General features: G+C 38.7%; 1 long non-coding RNA gene and 1 pseudogene across 1 annotated transcript; one reads left to right on the forward strand and one right to left on the reverse strand.

The window, feature by feature from the left end:
- LOC119905651 overlaps positions 1–18,398 on the forward strand; it is a 44,345-nt pseudogene that overhangs the window by 14,369 nt on the left and 11,578 nt on the right.
- LOC119905653 lies at positions 9,314–12,976 on the reverse strand. The gene is made up of 2 exons (XR_005444865.1): positions 12,470–12,976; positions 9,314–10,576 (listed from the first exon to the last, which is right to left on the reverse strand). It is a non-coding gene; the product is annotated as an uncharacterized LOC119905653 (long non-coding RNA).

The following is an 18,398-nucleotide window of genomic DNA, read 5'->3' on the forward strand; positions in this document are numbered from 1 at the left end:
TGGAGGAAACAGAGAGCACCACTGTTCACTCTCACACAGGGGGTCCGTCATCAGTGTTCAAATATACAAGTTAGTTTCACTTTATTTACATTGTTAATGTTGTTAAAGTTATTGCTGAAACTTTGAACAACTTTCATTGTCAAATGAGTTGTTGTTTTTTATTCAGGATTTTTAGATGAAGTCTGGTGATATTCTCTATTTTCCTTTTTGTCAATAAATCCCTTGAAATTTGGGAATTGTTGGTTCTCTGTTAATAAATAATATTGTAAAATGTATGGTCTAACCCTACTCTATGTGAAAAGTGCAATGAGATAACATTTGTAACAATTGCACTTTATAAATAAAACTGAACTGAATTGAACTGAAAAGACAATTAATTTATCCATCTCTAGCAAAAATCTCAAACATCCTCTGTGCCACAGAGCTCCATTGTTGTTCAAAAACTGGTTAAAAAAAAAATCAAATAAAACAAAAATCAGTGAGTCACACTGTTAGACTGGCTGACATGTTCCTTTCTTATGATGAACATAGCCACAGTAGTTTCTACAATCCCACACATACCGGTCAACTGCCAGACTCCTACTACTACCGTGCCAAATCTGCAAATGAGAATAGTCCCCAAGAAATACTACTCCTGTCTGAGTAACTTGATAAAAACTAATTTTCTAGCCTTTTATAGTAGAAAGTATATATTTTTAACCCACTTTTAAAGATTTCCCTCAGTAGGAACCAGTGTGCTTGAGGCCAAGATCACCAGACAGGGTGGGGAAGTTGGTCACGAATTGTTGAATTTGGTCTTTTCATGGGATTTATTGACAATAATACACAAAAACAAAGAATATTGCGAGCCTTATCCTTTAGTAGCAGCTTGTCCAATGTTGTCTAATGCTGAGGATCCCTTTCCTATGTCACATGGTGAAATTATCCCTCCATACACCCTTGAGGGAATCTAGCTGAGGATGAATTATTTGATGTTGTCTTGTTGGGGAAAATGTGGAGAATACACAGTAGCTGCCTGGCCTGGGGTCAGGATTTGTGTTCATCCCAAAAGTACAGATGAGTCCGTCATTACAAAGATGATGCCGGTTCTGAAAAAAAAAAGCTTAGGGGACATGTATTATAGGAAAAATGTTTAGAGCTTGCTCCATTGATGGCCTTACTTATAAGTCTGCTCCCCACATGTGTTTTTGGCTTATGGTTTCTCTAAATCAAATGCACACTTGTGTGTCCTATACTAGAATAAACATGAATTTCTATAAGTGTGTGCATTTCTAATGATTGTAGGCATCAAATGTCAATCTTAGAACTGACACTTTCAAAAACAATCTAATGTTTGTGGGAATATTTTAGTGTTGCACATAATTGGTATGTAAAGTGCAGTTCAGTAGAATCAGTACAATTACTTCCTGCCCAGAATGTGCAAACAACAGCAAAACAAAAACCACTCTCTGCCTTCACTGCTGACAGAACAGAAAATCAACACCATTGTTTGTTCAAATGGCTTAAAACCAGCTATGTTTTTATTCAGGAACCACTGCACGACATTCTTATATCACTGCAAAAAGTTGATGATTAAGACGGTCATGGGATGGTCATGGTGGTGGATGAGTGTACAAACCTTCTGACTTCAACACCAAAGACTTGGGTCATGTACTGTACTGAACTTGTCTTTTAAAGGAAAAGTGGACATATTGGGACATACATTTGTTCGCTTTCTTGCAGAGTTAGACAAGAAGATCAATACCACTCCCATATATGTGCAATAAATATGAAGCTACCACCAGCAGCTGGCTAACGTCATCTGTGTCTTTCGTGCCTTGTGGCACATACGGCCTCCACAGATTCGCGCCATCTCTTCTTGCCTGCTGCAATCACTCGTGCTTTGTCCCACTAATTTCAACCCACCTCATCCTCCACTGTACGTGTTTTTTGGTCTTCCTCTATTGCCGTGTTGTTATGGTTGTCTCAATCCTGTGGAAGTATGCGCCCAATCATCTTCCAATTCCACCTTCTCACTTCTGCGCTCAGGGGTTTCATGCTCGCATTCTTAATCGATTCTTCTGTACCCACATGAACTTCCCAGTGGCTAATGTAGCTTAGAATATGTTTTATCTCTTTTATTAGTTTTTTACAAAACTATTCCCAGCAACCAGCTAAGACTCCACATAAAACAACTATTTATCACTTTTACACTTCGGTTACCTTTGGACAGGGCAAACGAAGTAAGCCGACTGCTGGCAGCCTCATATTGGGTATACAAATATTAGAGGGGTATCAATCTCTAACTCTAAGCGTATTTCCTCAAATCAGTAATCAGATTAGTCAAATGCAAAAGCTAGGCTGTGTATAAACTATACCTCCTGTCTATACACTATCAGTAAACAGTACACAGAATATGTGGGTGTTGTGATAGTTGCTTATCACATTGCATCTCTCCTAGCTTAGAAACGTGTGTGCATGTCTGACAGGAACAGGGTGGTCTCATTAGCTGCAGGGAATGCCGATTTTCCCTAGAGTGCCGTTCTCTTTGGCGATCATGTTCATATGTGTTGGAGAGGCAGAAGTGTAAACTGATTTCAGAGGCCACAACATTGTTTTGTTTTACACACAAAAAAATCTTCACATCTGGAAATGTTGAGGCTGGTTTGAATTTTCAGCAGTTTTGGCCTCTTTTTTTTTGTTGCACCATGACGAGCTCTGTTGACAAGCTGATGCCACAAATCACTTATTTGCATAAAGTGCAGCTAAATAAGATTTGATGCTGGGCTGTTTTGACATGTGTTTGCATGTCTGGAAAACAATGGAGCACAAAAGAAAGCTTTTTGTTTTCTGCTGCTCAATATTAAATGGTGGTTGAAGAGGATAAACGTTTGGTACTGCAAGCTTGCATTCGTCCCTTAGGAAGAAGGCTGAGGATCTATTGGAGGATCTGATTATATATTGGTAAAATTGCTGATGTTGTCTGCTTAACAAAAAGACCAGTGATTGAATGAGTCATAAAAATCAGTGTTGTTATTTTTGGTAAAACTTAATATTTGACTAGGTTCTACTGTTATTACAACTACTTAATGTTGGCAGCTTCATAAATATCCCACTGAACTGGACCTGCAATATTAAAAAGTCAGGATGTACATAGGCACGCTACTGCTTTGATCTAAATGCTAACATCTGCACGTTAAAATGCTGACAACAATGGCAATATGCCGATGCTAAACAGGTGTAGTGTTAACCATGTTCACCATCTTAGCATGTTAGCATGCCAACATTTGTAAATTAGCACAAAGTACAGGTACTGCTTGCTGCCATTAGTTTTGAATGTATTTGGTTATAAAGTAAATAAAGTATAGGATAAAGGGAACTTTTAACCTGATCATAGTGCTAGATGGGACCAAAGTGATTAAAATTTATCCTGAGAGAAACATGTATGAACTAAATTCCATAGCAATCCATTCAACAGTTGTAGACATATTTCAGTCTGGGTGAAAGTGGTGTACCAACCAACAGACCAACGTTGCCATTCATGCAGCCTTGGCAGTAGAGTGGCTAAAAACCAATACAAGGAAATTAACCAGCTACTTCAAGATCTAGCTGCTTTTGAGAAGCCTACTTCATGTGTCTTCATGGTAAGATCACCAACTGAAGAATCTCCAGATTTAATGACTTTAAGAGGATATTGGAGTGAGCTGAGAGTGAGCTGTTCAATAATATTGTGCTTACACAAGGAGACAGGCAAATAAGTGAAGAAAGTTACGATGTACACCTTTGTGCCAGGCAGAGCATTACTCTAAATTTAAAACAGTGAGTTGGGACTATGAATGACCCGCACACATTTTAGACGAGTACGTGTCAACTGGCATATCAGCAGCATTAATCCCTGTAAGTCTGTCAGCAGCTGTAATCAATCTGTTTCATCTTTCAGATGAAAGAGGCAATAATTTCATTTAGGACAATTAAAGTTTTCCTGCTGCCCTGCTGCCTAAACCACCGCGTAATCTTATCATTGACACCTTGACCGAACAGTTCCCCTGATGTCTCTGCAGGCAGCATCAGAGTTGTCTCACTTTAGTGAAAGTTTAACCCACTGTAACTTCCCGAGTTATCTCACAAGAAAGGTGATTTCAAGGTTTATGAGCAGGGCTGTATGTATAATTGTGGACCAAGGTCAAGTACCTTTGTTCAGAGAATTGGAATATTTTTACAGCAAACTCTGAGGAGCTATAATTATAGAACAACTAGGCAGATTACACTATTTTTATCAATGGTAGCAGCATCAAATTTAGATCAGACTCAATTGTACTTTGCATTTAGTGGTATTTAGCAAATATTAGCATGCTAACAGGCTAAACAAAGATGGTTACCATTGTAAACACATAGGTTAAACATTAGGCTACACCTGCCAAACAGCAACACGGTAGCATTGTCATTGTTAACATTTTATCATGCTGATGTTAGCATTTAGTTTAAAGCACCATGGTATTGCCCACCAGAAATTTCTTCCTGGCTGTGTGAAGACTTTGAAACAGCATTTAGACCTTAATTTGGGGAAATAAAACCTACAAAAACAAGAAACAGCCCAGATAGCAAAATTGCTGTGGCCCGGATCTGGCCCACACCTGACACTTTTACCCGGACCACATACTGCATGGAATGATGGCAATTGGGTGGTCCACTCCTGTTTGCCAGATCTGGGCCACAAGCGAGTCGTTACCATGCTGTATTTCAACAAAGATCAAATCAAATAAACCAGAACTGGCAGACCTTTACCTAAAGTGGTCCACGTCTGTTTTATCATATTAGGGCCACACATGCAATGTCAAATGTGGGCCACTTTTTCAGATGCACCAGTGCATCCTTTGCAGAAGTCTTTTCGGCACCCATGACATTTAAAAGAGGCGTGACACACAGCTGGAATAAACCATAATGGGAGCAGGACTCCTTTTTCTTTTGTATTCTAAAGCTGTATTAGTTTTTTAAGATGATCAAATGCACGATCAAACTTTATGCCCTTCACCATTTGTGTAGTATGGCGCTGTTCTAACCGCATTTCTTTATGACAAGTTACCTCGATAGTACTTAATACTAATAGTAGTCAAATTGCCCATAATGTCCTATACAACAGGGGTGTGTGTGTGTGTGTGTGTGTTTGTGTGTGTGTTTGTGTGTTTGTGTGTTTGTGTGTGTGTGTGTGTGTGTTTGTGTGTGTATAAACAGTGGATATACAGTATCTGGCTATACAGACATCCAAGCCACAACATAATTCACCATGTAATGCTCTCCTGCTGCAGAAAACACAATTGCTTAACTCAATATACTGCTTGAGTTACTGCTCGGTTTTTCCGTTGTTAGCAGAAAGAATCACACAGTGTCACCTCTGCTGACTAAAATCTGACAGACAGCCAGAAACACAGCCAGGCAACAGGCACAGTGAAAGAGAATGTCAGTGAGGGGATGGATTTAAATTAAACAAATTACTTTATGGAATTAGCTTTAATTTCGCAGTTACAGCAGGGGAGGTGAAAATGAATGAGGTACGTGTGTGGTTGATGTAACTGTGAGGTTGCTATGCAGCTGATTGGTGCAGTTCGCTCACGTGCTAAAGTTAATTTCTGTCTTACTCTGTGGCCTACAGCAGCTGCTGCATAATCCCCTTGAGCCTACGTCCTATTAAGCTTTTAAAAGCTGGTATAAACTGTCCATTTTGTAATAGCCATGTCACATCAAGGGTACAAATCTACACCGCCCACTGCCTTTCATCTGCATGCTGCTGTCAAGTAGCAGTCACAGCTCTGCCTCCTGCAGCAGCATCATTATAAACAGCTTTCTGAGCTGATCACTTATTATCAATAAATCTTGGCTGTCTGTCCCAAGGCTAAAGCAATAATGTAGTTAGACGGATTATCCACTAGTGGTAAACAAATCATTTAAAGCCACTGAACATTTGTTTGTCACAAACTGATCTGTACATTTAGGAACAAATTATTTATTCTGTAATATCTGTAATATAGCTGTTTTGCTTGTATGTGTGGGTTTCAGACAGATTACTAACTCGTCACACAGATTCATTTTCCACACCAAAATCTGTAACCGTAACCTCCCACTCCAGAAATGTCGTAAATTAATATAGAAGCAGAGCCGAGCGTCTGATAGTGACCTCTGTAAGCCGCATTCACACGAAGCGTTAACAGTTTGCAATGACAGATCATTTATCATTCGAAATCCATAGTTTAATAACTTTTGTGCTGCATCCCCTCAAGTAATGAATGTGCTACATGAGCACCATGAGCATGACACCTCTGAGGAGGAGGCTTATTTCTTCTTGCTAATTTTCCTCAGTTTGACATCTTAGAGCAGTAAACATCTGTGACTCCACGGTGCATGATGCTGAATGTTTAGTATACAGTGACAACCCGCTTTGTCTGGGATTGTCTGGGAAAACACAAAAATCCTGGTTTTCAACAATCACCGCCAAATTGTTGTTTTCACCACAATAAAAATAAATTATAATCTTATACGTTTTCAGTGCTTACATTGACGTTCATGTTCTGTTTCTCGTAAAATGCATGAATGTGGGGTACATTTAAGGATCCCGGCTTATGGCTTTGAAACTATGGTCAATGTCATTTAGTTTAACATCATGGAAAAAGTTCTCAGACTCCTCAACTGTCTTTGACCAACATGTTCTCCACAAAACCAGGTCTGCGTAAAATAGCATAGACAACCTCGGAGGTCCTGTCGTCTAGCTGTACATTTATGGTACTGTGCTACTTTGAGAGAACATTTAACATTAAACTCCTATATCAAGATGGACAGTTTAAAAAGGAGAACCAGAGATATCATCTTTCCACACATTCTTCTTCTTTGTCAGCGACTATGCAACACGAAAACTTACGTTGATGTGTAAAATTGGTTCCCCTTAAAAAAACAATCGAATAAAAGCCCTGTCACATTAGCATGTGTAATTTTGCATTTTAGAGAACATTTTGTTTTAAGTCTTTGTTTTACTAGTACCCATCATCTTTATGTAAAAAACAGACTGAAGATTGAAGCCTGCTTTTACTCTCAAATTTATAAGCTTTTAAAATGCTTGTTCGCATCAGACATCTTTGTAAACACTAGTGTAACACAGGCTTGACACAAGATACCGATTTTTAATCTGTAAGTCAAATTCATATATATAACATATTTACTTAGTCTAAACTGTGTCATTTCATTAAGACTTAATTTAATATTAATATATAGAGAGGTCAATAAACCCAGTGATCACTGTTTACTCTGAGATAAGGGCTGAAAAACAATTACATTTTGTTCTTTAGAAAAAGGGGAAAAAAGAGCTCTTTCTGGGGCAGTAATTTACTGTGGACATGGTGGACTTGATGAATGTGGGTCAGGTGGGCTCTTCCTGATCTGACCTGCACATTAAAGACTGCCCTTTGCGTGTTATTGCTTCACGTATTCACATCAGCCCCACTTTAACCTCTCACCTCAAATACTCGCTGTGTCTGTTCCCTGGCGCTTTGATAAGCTTCTTCAACTGTTCTTCTTCTAGGTAATATTAGAAATTTGATTCTTAAGTGTTCATTGCTGTGGCAATGTTTCTGGATGTTCTCAGAAATCAGGAGCTTTAACATCTGAATAAGTTCATTTCCCAGCCAATGATTCTTGTGTGCTGTGTAATCAAAGGGAAAAAGATGTCTGTGCTTGCATTTCATCAGTGCATTTCACAGGGCTCACCTAGACTACAGGTAGTGGCACAAACTGACAGACAGACAGCTACATTGCTTTATGGGGTTACTTTGTTGATAACCTTTCAGACATTTCCAAGCTACAGCTCTTTATAAGCTCAAACTGAGGCTTCTGGTTGTATCACAGTCATGTTTTCTTCTCCCAGCATTACAGCCCCCAGATAGATCTACCAGACTAGCTGACTCACTTCTCTCTCATAATAATTTTTTTTCTACAGTCCATAAATTTTTATCATGTTCAGCATCCCTCTTGTGTTGCATCAAAGTGCTACAGAGAATATAGTAGAAAAGAAATCTTTGTAAATATAAATATGTCTTACATTTACTTTTAAATTAACTGAATGTTAGAGCTAGTCTAATACTTGGGTGCATAAACTTTATTTCACCACCTTTAAAATAGATTGTTGTGATGTGACCTTCCCCCGACAGATGAGATCAACAAGACAACATACCGCAGTGCCATTAAGGGCTTTGGTGACCTAAATGCTACAGAAGCCAGCTTGTGCTCAGAAGGTTGTCTATTCAGTCCCTGGAAGGATAAATCTGGGTAGAGAAAATGAAAAACAGCTCTCCCTTAAGCAAGGCCCTAAAGGTTCAGTGTGTAAGTTTTAGAGGCATCTAGTAGTGAGGGTTGTGAATTGCAACCAGCGGTTCACGGTGCATTCACATGCTCCTCCTGAGGACCCGCGGCGTATGTAGATAGAAATGGCTCATTCTTAGGTAATAAAAACATAACAGTAAGGTCTTTATATATTATTATAAACCACTGAAAACATAGTTGTGTATATTATATTGCATTTCTATCAACAGATCCTCCTAAATATTACACACTGAACCTTTAAACCCAGCTGCTCAGCAGGTCAGACTGTGGTTGTACTGGACAGTTTCCAGGTGTGAATGTGTAACTGAATGCTATCAGGACATTCCTGAAAAAGAGAGCACTGCGATCAATGAAAAAATAAATGTGGAATAAAAGCAGGAGTTAACTCTTAAAATTGATGCAAAAATTCCTTCACAGTGCATGTGACTGTGCTCGGTTTGGTTCATAGTATGTTTCATGCAGCTGAACACTTGCAGGGAGAGCAGATCTTTCCCCTCTTGGCAGAAGTATAGAAGGATTTGTGAAGAGAGGGGGTAAAGAGCAGGTTTAATTGGAAAAAAGTGACACTAGACAGTGTCTTACCTGTGAGACAGCAAATAACAAGAATGTCTTTGATCTGAGAGGCACTACATCTTAAGGTATTATTATGAAGTATAGCAGTTTTTTGTTCTACAGATAAAAAAGATTAGATTAGATTACATTCAACTTTATTGTCATTGAACAAGTACTGAGACAAAAAAATGCAGTTTAGCCCGAAGTGCAAAAAGCAGTAAAGTGCAGAGTAATGAAAATAGGCATAGAGATAATATATAAATATCACCATGGTACAGAGTCCTCCCAGAGGGGATGAGGAAGAATGTAGCGGCTACTTTAAAAACTTCTTTTGCCACTATCGCAGGACATAAACGTTTCTGACTCGTGCTTTCCAAAAACAGCAAAACTGTATGACCCAGTGAGGCAAGGAGGCAGATAAGATGAAAAAATATTCGAAGTTTTATTTGATGAAAAAGACAACCGTAACAACATATCTAGGCAGAGTCCTAAATATGTGTTCTATCAAACATACTTACACATAGTCAAAATGTCCAAATTGCTATACACGACGCAACAGTCAGAAAACTGTTGCTCCATGTCCTGCTTGGCTGACCCTTTTTACCACAGCACGTGCCAATAGGTGCTCTCACCTCATTTTTTTACTACACTTAGCTGCATTGTACAGCACTTCAGTAGCTCTGAGTTAACAGGACAAACTAAGGGAGCACACCTACACATGTTAATTCGCTAAATACACACTAATGACATCTGTCTGAGACAAACATAAAATATTACCAAGTGAAACACATAAAGGAAAATTAATATAAATTATGAATACGAAATTATCCTAAAGATTAACCACGTTTTCTTAATGGCTCTAACAGCTAACATGCTCATAACAACAATGCTTACATACGGATGTTTAGCAGATAAAAGGTTGACAAGCCATCTCAGTGTATTGTGTTAGCATGATAAAGTTTGCTAATTAGCACAAAACACAAAGTACAGCTGAAACTAATTTAATGGCAATCAATTCAATAGTTGTTGAGACATTTTAGCCAATGCTGCTTGCAAAAATGAACACCTGAAGCAGTGTCATATTATAAAGACACTTGCTCCAAGCAGTGTGGTGAAAATGTTAAAATAACTGACACGTTAGTAACACTTTATAATAAGTGTATAAAACATGGGTAATGCAGGACATATGCATTATTAATGCAGGAATTTATGCAGCATAGCTGTTCTTCAAGTATGATTTGTCAGTTCCAATTACTGTTGCTCACTTTGAACCACACTAAGAAAGTCACTTTGAGTTTATCTGCTTACTTAACACTTAATGGATTATCAATTAATAAGTATTAACTCACAGTTACTTCAAACATTGGCCGTTGTGCATTCATTGGATCAGCCTCTCTGAAAGCAGAACAGTGCCTGTTCTCAAAGAGATGTGCAGCTGTTTTTATCAAACTGGTGGTCAGATGCAAACATCTACATGTTGCTGCATGACCCTTGGTATAAAGAGTTACTGACACATTTCTTAATGCAACACAATTTAGAAGCATAGTTTTTGTAACCTTGTCTGTCTGTCTGTCAGTGATGGATAATGAGATCAATTCGAGTGAGGCCTCTGGTTGTTTGGTTACATTCCAAGGTCACTCACTGATTCCAGTGAAGGTGAGTAGGGGATGTGGTTTCTAATCTGAGGATAGAAATACACAAGTGAGGTGTCTTTTGTGTAAATAGATCATTATTGTTGACACCTGATGCTAAAAATATGCAGATTTAATAGCACATACAGTACAGCTTTTATTACTGAATGAATGTTCTGCCATGTAATACAACTAAGATGGCGCTGCGTATAGCTGCCTTGGTGTTAGATGCACTTTGTTTTGTTTTGTTTTTGTGCGTTAACTCAAGTTTCAGTTGTGATTATTCCATATTTATGTATTTCTACATTTATTTATGTCAACTGTATGGCTGTCTACGTGTAGCACCTTATCACCAAAGCAAATTCCTTGCATGTGTAAAACACTACTTGGCAATAAAGCTCCTTCTGTTCTTCTTCTTCTTCTGTAATGAAGGATATTTATTACATAACACTCCCAATATTTAATAAATGAAAGAAGACATCATGAAATAATGAATCATATGAATACATTTTGTAAAATATATAAAGGTTACCAAGATATTTTAAAACAAAAGAAATCATTCAAATTTGTCTGTTGACGTTGTCTATAGTTACCGCCCCCTCACCTTTCAGTCAATCACATGCCCCACTCAACAACAAGACGACAGAAATATGTACGTATATGAAGTTATACTATGCAAAACATGTCACAACACAATACTTACACATGCACAGAGGAAGTCCTGACACACATGCACACACAAAAACATTTTTAAAAGCTGATTTCACTCTAAGCCATGAGCTGAAATGGGCTTTAAATGCAGATTTTCAAAATTGTGGTGGATTACAGAATATTCAAGTGGTTGGCCTCCACATAATCTAAACTACAGCTAAGAGTTGAAATAAAAGACCTGCTGTGAGTCTTTTGAGTTTGACTAGCCTCATCACAACAGCTAATAAACTTCTTTATTATTGTCTGCCGCACAGTGAAAAAAATGTAAACAGTTCGCACTGGTCTTGAAATAACTGTAAAGGTCTTTTCACATCACCAGTGAAGTACAGAGGAAAGTGGCATAAAGTGTTTAGGTGTTTTGAATGTGTTGTGTTCAGGTATTGATAGAAAGCTGATAAAAGCTCTAATCCTTCACGCAAACAAAAAAAAAAGACAAAAACAATTGAATTGCTTTCTAATCCAATTTGACAGGAAATGCATCTTTAGGACTGCAGTCCATCGCTCAAAGGATTATGTGCTGCGTGAGAGCAGTTTAGCTGGTATTTGACTCTCCTCTTTGCTTTAAAGATTAGTGTATAATACTGCTGCCGCTTGGGGAATTGAAAGAGACTACTTGATTGTGTCACTTTCACCAAGCAGAAGATGCTCTTTATCTGTTTAAAATGTTGTGAACAGTTCTCTATTGATAATGGGAAAACAATTAGCTAAATTTGATGTTTACTTTTCCTGTCTAAAAGCCAATTTAAGAATCCCTATCGAGAGACATATCAGGAAATGCTACGTGATGTGGATATCCATACTTGCAGTAGATGTTTTTTAAAACTTTTGTTGTATAGTGTCTTCTCTGTCTCTTCTATCTTTCTTCTATCTATATCGGCCTTTATTTTTTACATAACATTACATTATGGAGCAACAGTAAGACATAGTGTACAGTCAGTGGCAGCTGGTGAAAAATATTTTAGGTGGGGCTGTGCCATATATATTTCAGTTTCAGTAACCGTCCCAATACAATTTAACACAAACTGCCAATATAGTATTATATTAATATACAAAAACATAAACAGTGAACATAAACATAGAAAGAGGCATGAAAAGAAAATACTTAAGTACAAATAGGCTATCTCTAATTTGTACTTCAGTACAGTAACGTTAGGCATACTTAAGTTACTGTCAACCACTGGAAATAACCACATCTTAACACTTCAGAGCTGCCTATAAACTATACAGCTTACCTCAGTAGCCAACAGCTGTTGTTCTCCTTATTGATGTACCGTAGCACAAACACCAACTGGCAATGGGTGGAAATGTCGGTTGTCTCATCTGCCTGAATAGCAAGAATTTCTGCATTTTTTACTTCCTCCAGAATGTAAACTTCAAGAACTAACAGCATGTCCAAAAGTTTTTGAGGTGCCTTTGAAAACAGCAGCTGTCTTTGTGCTCCTCCAACACGCTGTCCAGCGAGGCAACAAGATCTACTGAAAACACCAGGGTTGTCAGAAGAGCGGTCTCATTGTGGCCACGCAAGGCCGATGTTAACACTGCCTAGCATGGCTAGCTGCATCGTGTTATCCATATGCGCCCTCGTACACTCGTGCTTCTTAATCCTCTAAGATAAATGTATCGTGTCCTTTACTCCTGTAACAGTCCGTGTCACCGTCCCTGCTGTTTTAAAAAGCAAGTGTGGGAAGCAAAATAAGGTATTTAAATCTTGCATCCAGCTAGCCAAGGCTGAAAGCCTGTGTCGGGCTTGAGTTCCGCATTCATCTTGTCAACAACGTCACGTGTCCCTCTACCACCGACTGACTGTGCATCATATTTGAGGACGCTGATTGGCTTAATTTCTGTTGCTATGGGCATATCTTGTGTAAGTTACGGTCAGTTATTGGCTGCGCTGCTGTGCTGCCTGGGCGCTCTCTCCAGCTCACCAGAAGAGATCAGCGAATGAGCAGGAAGCTAATTTCACATCCAAACATAATTATTTAGCCTATATTTTATATATTACACATTATTGTGCATTTTAATACACATATACTTAAAAAGGTAATTACTGTTTATTTCAAAAAATTTTAATTTAAAAAGAAAAATCAAAACTCTTTCCGACCACCAGGGCCCTAGTGCCCTCTATTGGCCAGCCACCAGGTACTTCTAGGTACTGTATGGAACAGTACTTAGAAGTGCTTAGAAGTGAGACATAATACAGTATATTAAGTGTTGTTGATGTGTTTACATGCAACAGCAACCCTGATCTCTGGGGTCAAAGTTGAGTGATTTATATGCTAATTTTAATTTTATTAAAACACCTTTTTGCAGCAGAAAATCAAATCCTGCATTGGTCCATTTAATTTGAGTATTCTTTGCTCCAGTAAGGATTTTACAGCACTATTCAGTATTTCATTTTCTACAAATAATAAACATAATGTTTTCTTGCAGCTGTGAGTGAAGAAGACTCGACTGTAAATCTGATGGTCAGTGTTTCTTTGTTTCAGATGATGGGATCCCCAAAGAGAGCAGTCCTTTCATCAACAGCAGGGCAGCCAGTGATGCGGAGAAGAGCCAGCAGTATGATGGCAAGAATATGGCTCTATTTGAGGTAAGGACAGTTTTCAAAACCCATTATAAAACTTGCTGGGAATATGGATGTAAAACCAGTCTTTACTGAGTTGATGCAGACTGCTTCATATCACCAGTAGATCTCCAGGTCTAATATGAGTGTGTGTGTGTGTGTGTGTGTGTGTGTGTGTGTGTGTTTTTCAGGAGGAGATGGATACCAGTCCAATGGTCTCCTCTCTGCTCAGCACCCTGGCCAACTACTCCAACCTGCCGACGGGCAGCAAAGAGCACGAAGAGGCTGAGAATAACGAGGAGGGGGCGCGTCCGTCTAAAAAACCTGTCAAGGTAGTGTACCCTTTGTGATCTGTTCATTCCCACCCTGCAGCAGAAGAGTAGCTTTATCTGAAGAAAACATCAAACTAACATGAGAGAACAAAGGTTACATGTACTCTTTAATATTTATGTGTGCCATGTTGTGAAGAAACAGGAGATCAATCAGCCAAATTAAATCTACTAATAGTAAGCAGTATAAATGATATACCCCAAATTGTTGTTGTCATTTTGGCTGTTTAAAATTACACATGTTAAAAACATTTAGGGTTAACAGGAAATGATACAAAGTGTGCACCAACAGCCGCATGCAACATTGAGACTACTGACAATATCTCAAAACAAAAATGTTGTTTACTAAAGGATGCATGATTTTATGTATTCGTTTTGTACACAGTGAAGGGTCACACCACATCCTCAATCTGAATTCATTTTCCCTCCATTTCTGCTGTGCTTTACATTGCACTCCAAGAACATTATTATTAGCAATGGGAATGCTACTTTTAATTTGATCCAAAACAAACCAACCTTTAACACACACCAAACACCACCACAGCACAGCAGTGACGACAGGTCAGGTGAGTGCTTGGGGTGGTTATTTCATAGAGGGCTGTAATGGAGAGCAGCAACTTCTAACAGTGAAAGCAGTGAAGTGATACAAGGATGTAGTATGATACACAATTTAGCCAACTCAGCCACTCAAATGCCTTTTAAACTAAGCAAACCCTGATTTTCAGTTTCACAGGACATTTATTTTGGAGATCTCATGCAATTGATGGGCTACATTGTAGCTACATGTAGCAAATACTAAGCAATAGTTGTTGATTTGAACTTCAATGCCTTTCAACACAAATCAGGTTATTGACACTTGCCTGCTCTTCCCTTTTGTTTCCTCTGGCGGTCTTATCATTTATTGGCCCTAATCTGGGTTTATGTCGGGTCGGTTATCCTGCATTTGTTCAGTGGAGCGTAAGACAGGGTTAGTCACAAAATAAGCTGAATCCTCTCTGGGTTTTACTCTACTTTCTCTATTATTAACTACTATTGTGAACTTTTGGTTGTGCTGCCCTGCTCGGCTCGTTTAATGATCTGTAGAAGCAGAGTAGGGATTTCTTTAACTTCTTCCAAGGTGCACAAAGAGGGGGAAAAGTCTAAAAGTTCAAACTCCAGCAACATGTGTGCAATGAAGAATATCTTTATTGTCAGGTATACACGCAACAGGCTTTTGACCCTGAAGAGGTTTGTAAGGCAGGGGATACAAAAGAAAGAGTGGATGCATAAGTTATGCCTTTAAAAGACAGCAGCATGTACCACACCTGAACATTTCACAACATAGCTGCTGTGTTCCAACAAGCAGAGCACCTGAGATCATACACCTGCAGGCAGTGAGCTCAGTGAGTTTTCTGCTCTTTGAAAACTACTTGCATTTTGAATTAGTTGTCCTTTACAAGTTTCCATCACTGGACATATGATGCAGCAGGCCGAAACTATTCAATACAAAAGATTTTTTTGAACTGGATAGTCAGTAGTTGTACGCGGATATACAGTGATTGTTTGTTAACTGTAACTCCCATACTCCCATAACTCCCATAAGTTGAGGCTGTAGATGATGAATGACACTATTGCAAAACACAGTTGTAATATTATAAAGTATGTCTTCATAGGAGAAGTTGTTATTGTTGACAAAAGCTGTACTTACTCACACACATGTCCTTATGGGTGCATACAAGTAAATTGTAGTGTGTTATAAACCATTTATTAAATGTTGATATACTGCCATAAATCCTAAATAGGGAGTTACCCATGCAAAGCAACACATTTGTGTACATTTGTGCACAGAGAGGACCTTGATAGAAATGAAGTCTCATCACTAAATGCTGACAAGGGGTTGGTGCAATGTGAAGATGCCACTCAGACTGAGTCGGCCTGAAGGATCCTGCAGTGTGGGCAGTCAAGAGCATCACTCTCACCAGGCTTTCCCCTGTGGACAGAACACAGGTGAAAGCCTGTGAGTGACTTTCTGTCTGATCTGTCTATTCATCTCTCCTCACATCACCTCACAGAGTGTTCCGCAAAATGTAAATGAGGACTCCGGGAGACGGACAACCAAACACATGACCTGATAAATTGTTTTGTATTTTTTGCAGTCACTTTTAGTGTTAAAAGTGTATTTTAAATTAAATTTTAAGTTGTCTGCGACCAGATACAGTAACATTTAGCCTGGTGGGTGAACTTTGTGGGATTATTGTTTTTCTCTACACATTGGCAGATTGCAGATTTGAGATTTTGAGAGCTGTCACTCTTGCAACTACTCTAGCAACCAAATAGTGTAAAGTAGTTTTAGCTTTTATATTTTTATAAAGCAGTATTTATGGATAGATGTGTGAAATGTGTGTATAACAAAAAACATAATAAATCTCAACTATTTTGAGGTTCAAGCTGATTTGCTGACAGAAACAATGAGGGAAAGAGAGAATAAACATGTATCTTCCCACTTCTCTTCAGAAAGAGTACTTAGAGGAAATAGAGCCCTTTCAAAACAAAGAGCTTGTCTTCCTCTTCTCCACAGGATTACCATCTCTTTGTGTTTGAAAATAATAAACCCCTTTTCTTTCTGATGAAAGCGTCTCATGACTTTAAAATGCAGAATAGATTTAAGGAGACTGAACAACAAAGTGCACTACTGACTGATTATAACCCCCATTTCAATCCATTCAAAATAAGATGAGCTGGACTGAAAACTTATACACACACGCAATCTTTGACTTATCACTTTTCATGCGTTTCTCAGGCTCCACAGCTGGGCACCCTGATGGGAGTGTACCTGCCGTGTATCCAGAACATATTTGGGGTGATCCTCTTCCTGCGGATGACCTGGATGGTCGGGATAGGAGGCGTCCTCGGCTCCTTCATAATCGTCTTCATGTGTTGCTCCACAGTACGTAACTAAAAGCTGTGGGCTACTGTACAATTATAATTTGCATTGCACAGATGCTAAAGATGATATAGTAAATCCCCCCCAACCTCCCCAGAATTGAATATTGAATAAAAAATGTGTCAAGTAGCATGTAACATATTATTAGATAGTTGTTATATCTCCTCAACTCACTAAATACTGGTAAAAATACTACTCTCACCATATCATGTTTAGGCAGTCCTGCTGAAATAATATTTTGACCAGAGGTAAACTAAAGGCTTTGTAATTAGTTCAGAAGCTCACTCACAACAGCTGCATTTGGGGACCTGGATCCCAGCCAATGTTTTAGTGCCTTCCGCCGTGTCTATAATGCTTATGCATGAATACATGAATAAATAGCAGCACCACAATATAAAATGCCCCAATTAAAGAAAGTCCTAAACTCAAATTAAACTAAATTAAAATGACATTGAATATGTATCAGCAGTAAGTACTCAAGAACAGAGTTAAGTTTCACTGTCAGGTGAAACATTTTATTTTCATTACACCTTTATTTTACCACAATTGTTTCTATCAATGAAACTGTATCTCACAAAATGTAAATACTCATGTACTTTAAAAGAGTAGTTAGGACAACCTGATTACTTATTCAGTAAATGTGATCTCTTCCTTCTGCCTCTGGCTGGCAATGAGATTATCACTGAAGGGACAGTATGTGCCAACCAGCCATGTAGTCATCCCTGCAATGAACAATTTAACATGACCGGATGAGTCAGACTCTTGTGCTGCTGGATGTTTTTCTCCGCTCACCCCCTCGGTTCATTAAGGCCTCGCTGTCAGCCATATTTAATTTGACGTGCCCACCTGCTGCCTCTCAGACTCCTGTGACCCTGTGCTGCTTCATTTTTTTTCAGACAATGCTCACAGCCATCTCCATGAGTGCCATTGCAACAAATGGAGTTGTACCAGGTGAGTTTATACCTAAGGCTTTAAATGTTATAGTGCGTTTGTGTGTAACAGAACAGTGCACTGACTCTCTCGTGTGTGTGACCCACAGCTGGAGGTTCATATTACATGATCTCTCGCTCCCTGGGGCCTGAGTTTGGTGGAGCTGTTGGGATCTGCTTCTACTTAGGCACCACTTTTGCAGGTGCCATGTACATTCTTGGCTGTATTGAAATTCTGCTGGTAAGTAGCATTAATTATTGAATAACTGACATGTTACTGCATATTTTCCTTACAACCATATATATTTACTATATAGTCCTTTTTCACCTCGGACATTTTGACATGTCATAGCAGGAAAGGGTAGCTAATAACTATTTAAATAAGAGTACATTGCACGGGAATTTAGATTATGTCAT

This window comes from Micropterus salmoides, unplaced genomic scaffold (genome assembly GCF_014851395.1).
Source record: "Micropterus salmoides isolate LMB-PRFRI ecotype aquatic unplaced genomic scaffold, ASM1485139v1 Ms_hic_scaffold_16, whole genome shotgun sequence".
NCBI lineage: Eukaryota > Metazoa > Chordata > Actinopteri > Centrarchiformes > Centrarchidae > Micropterus > Micropterus salmoides.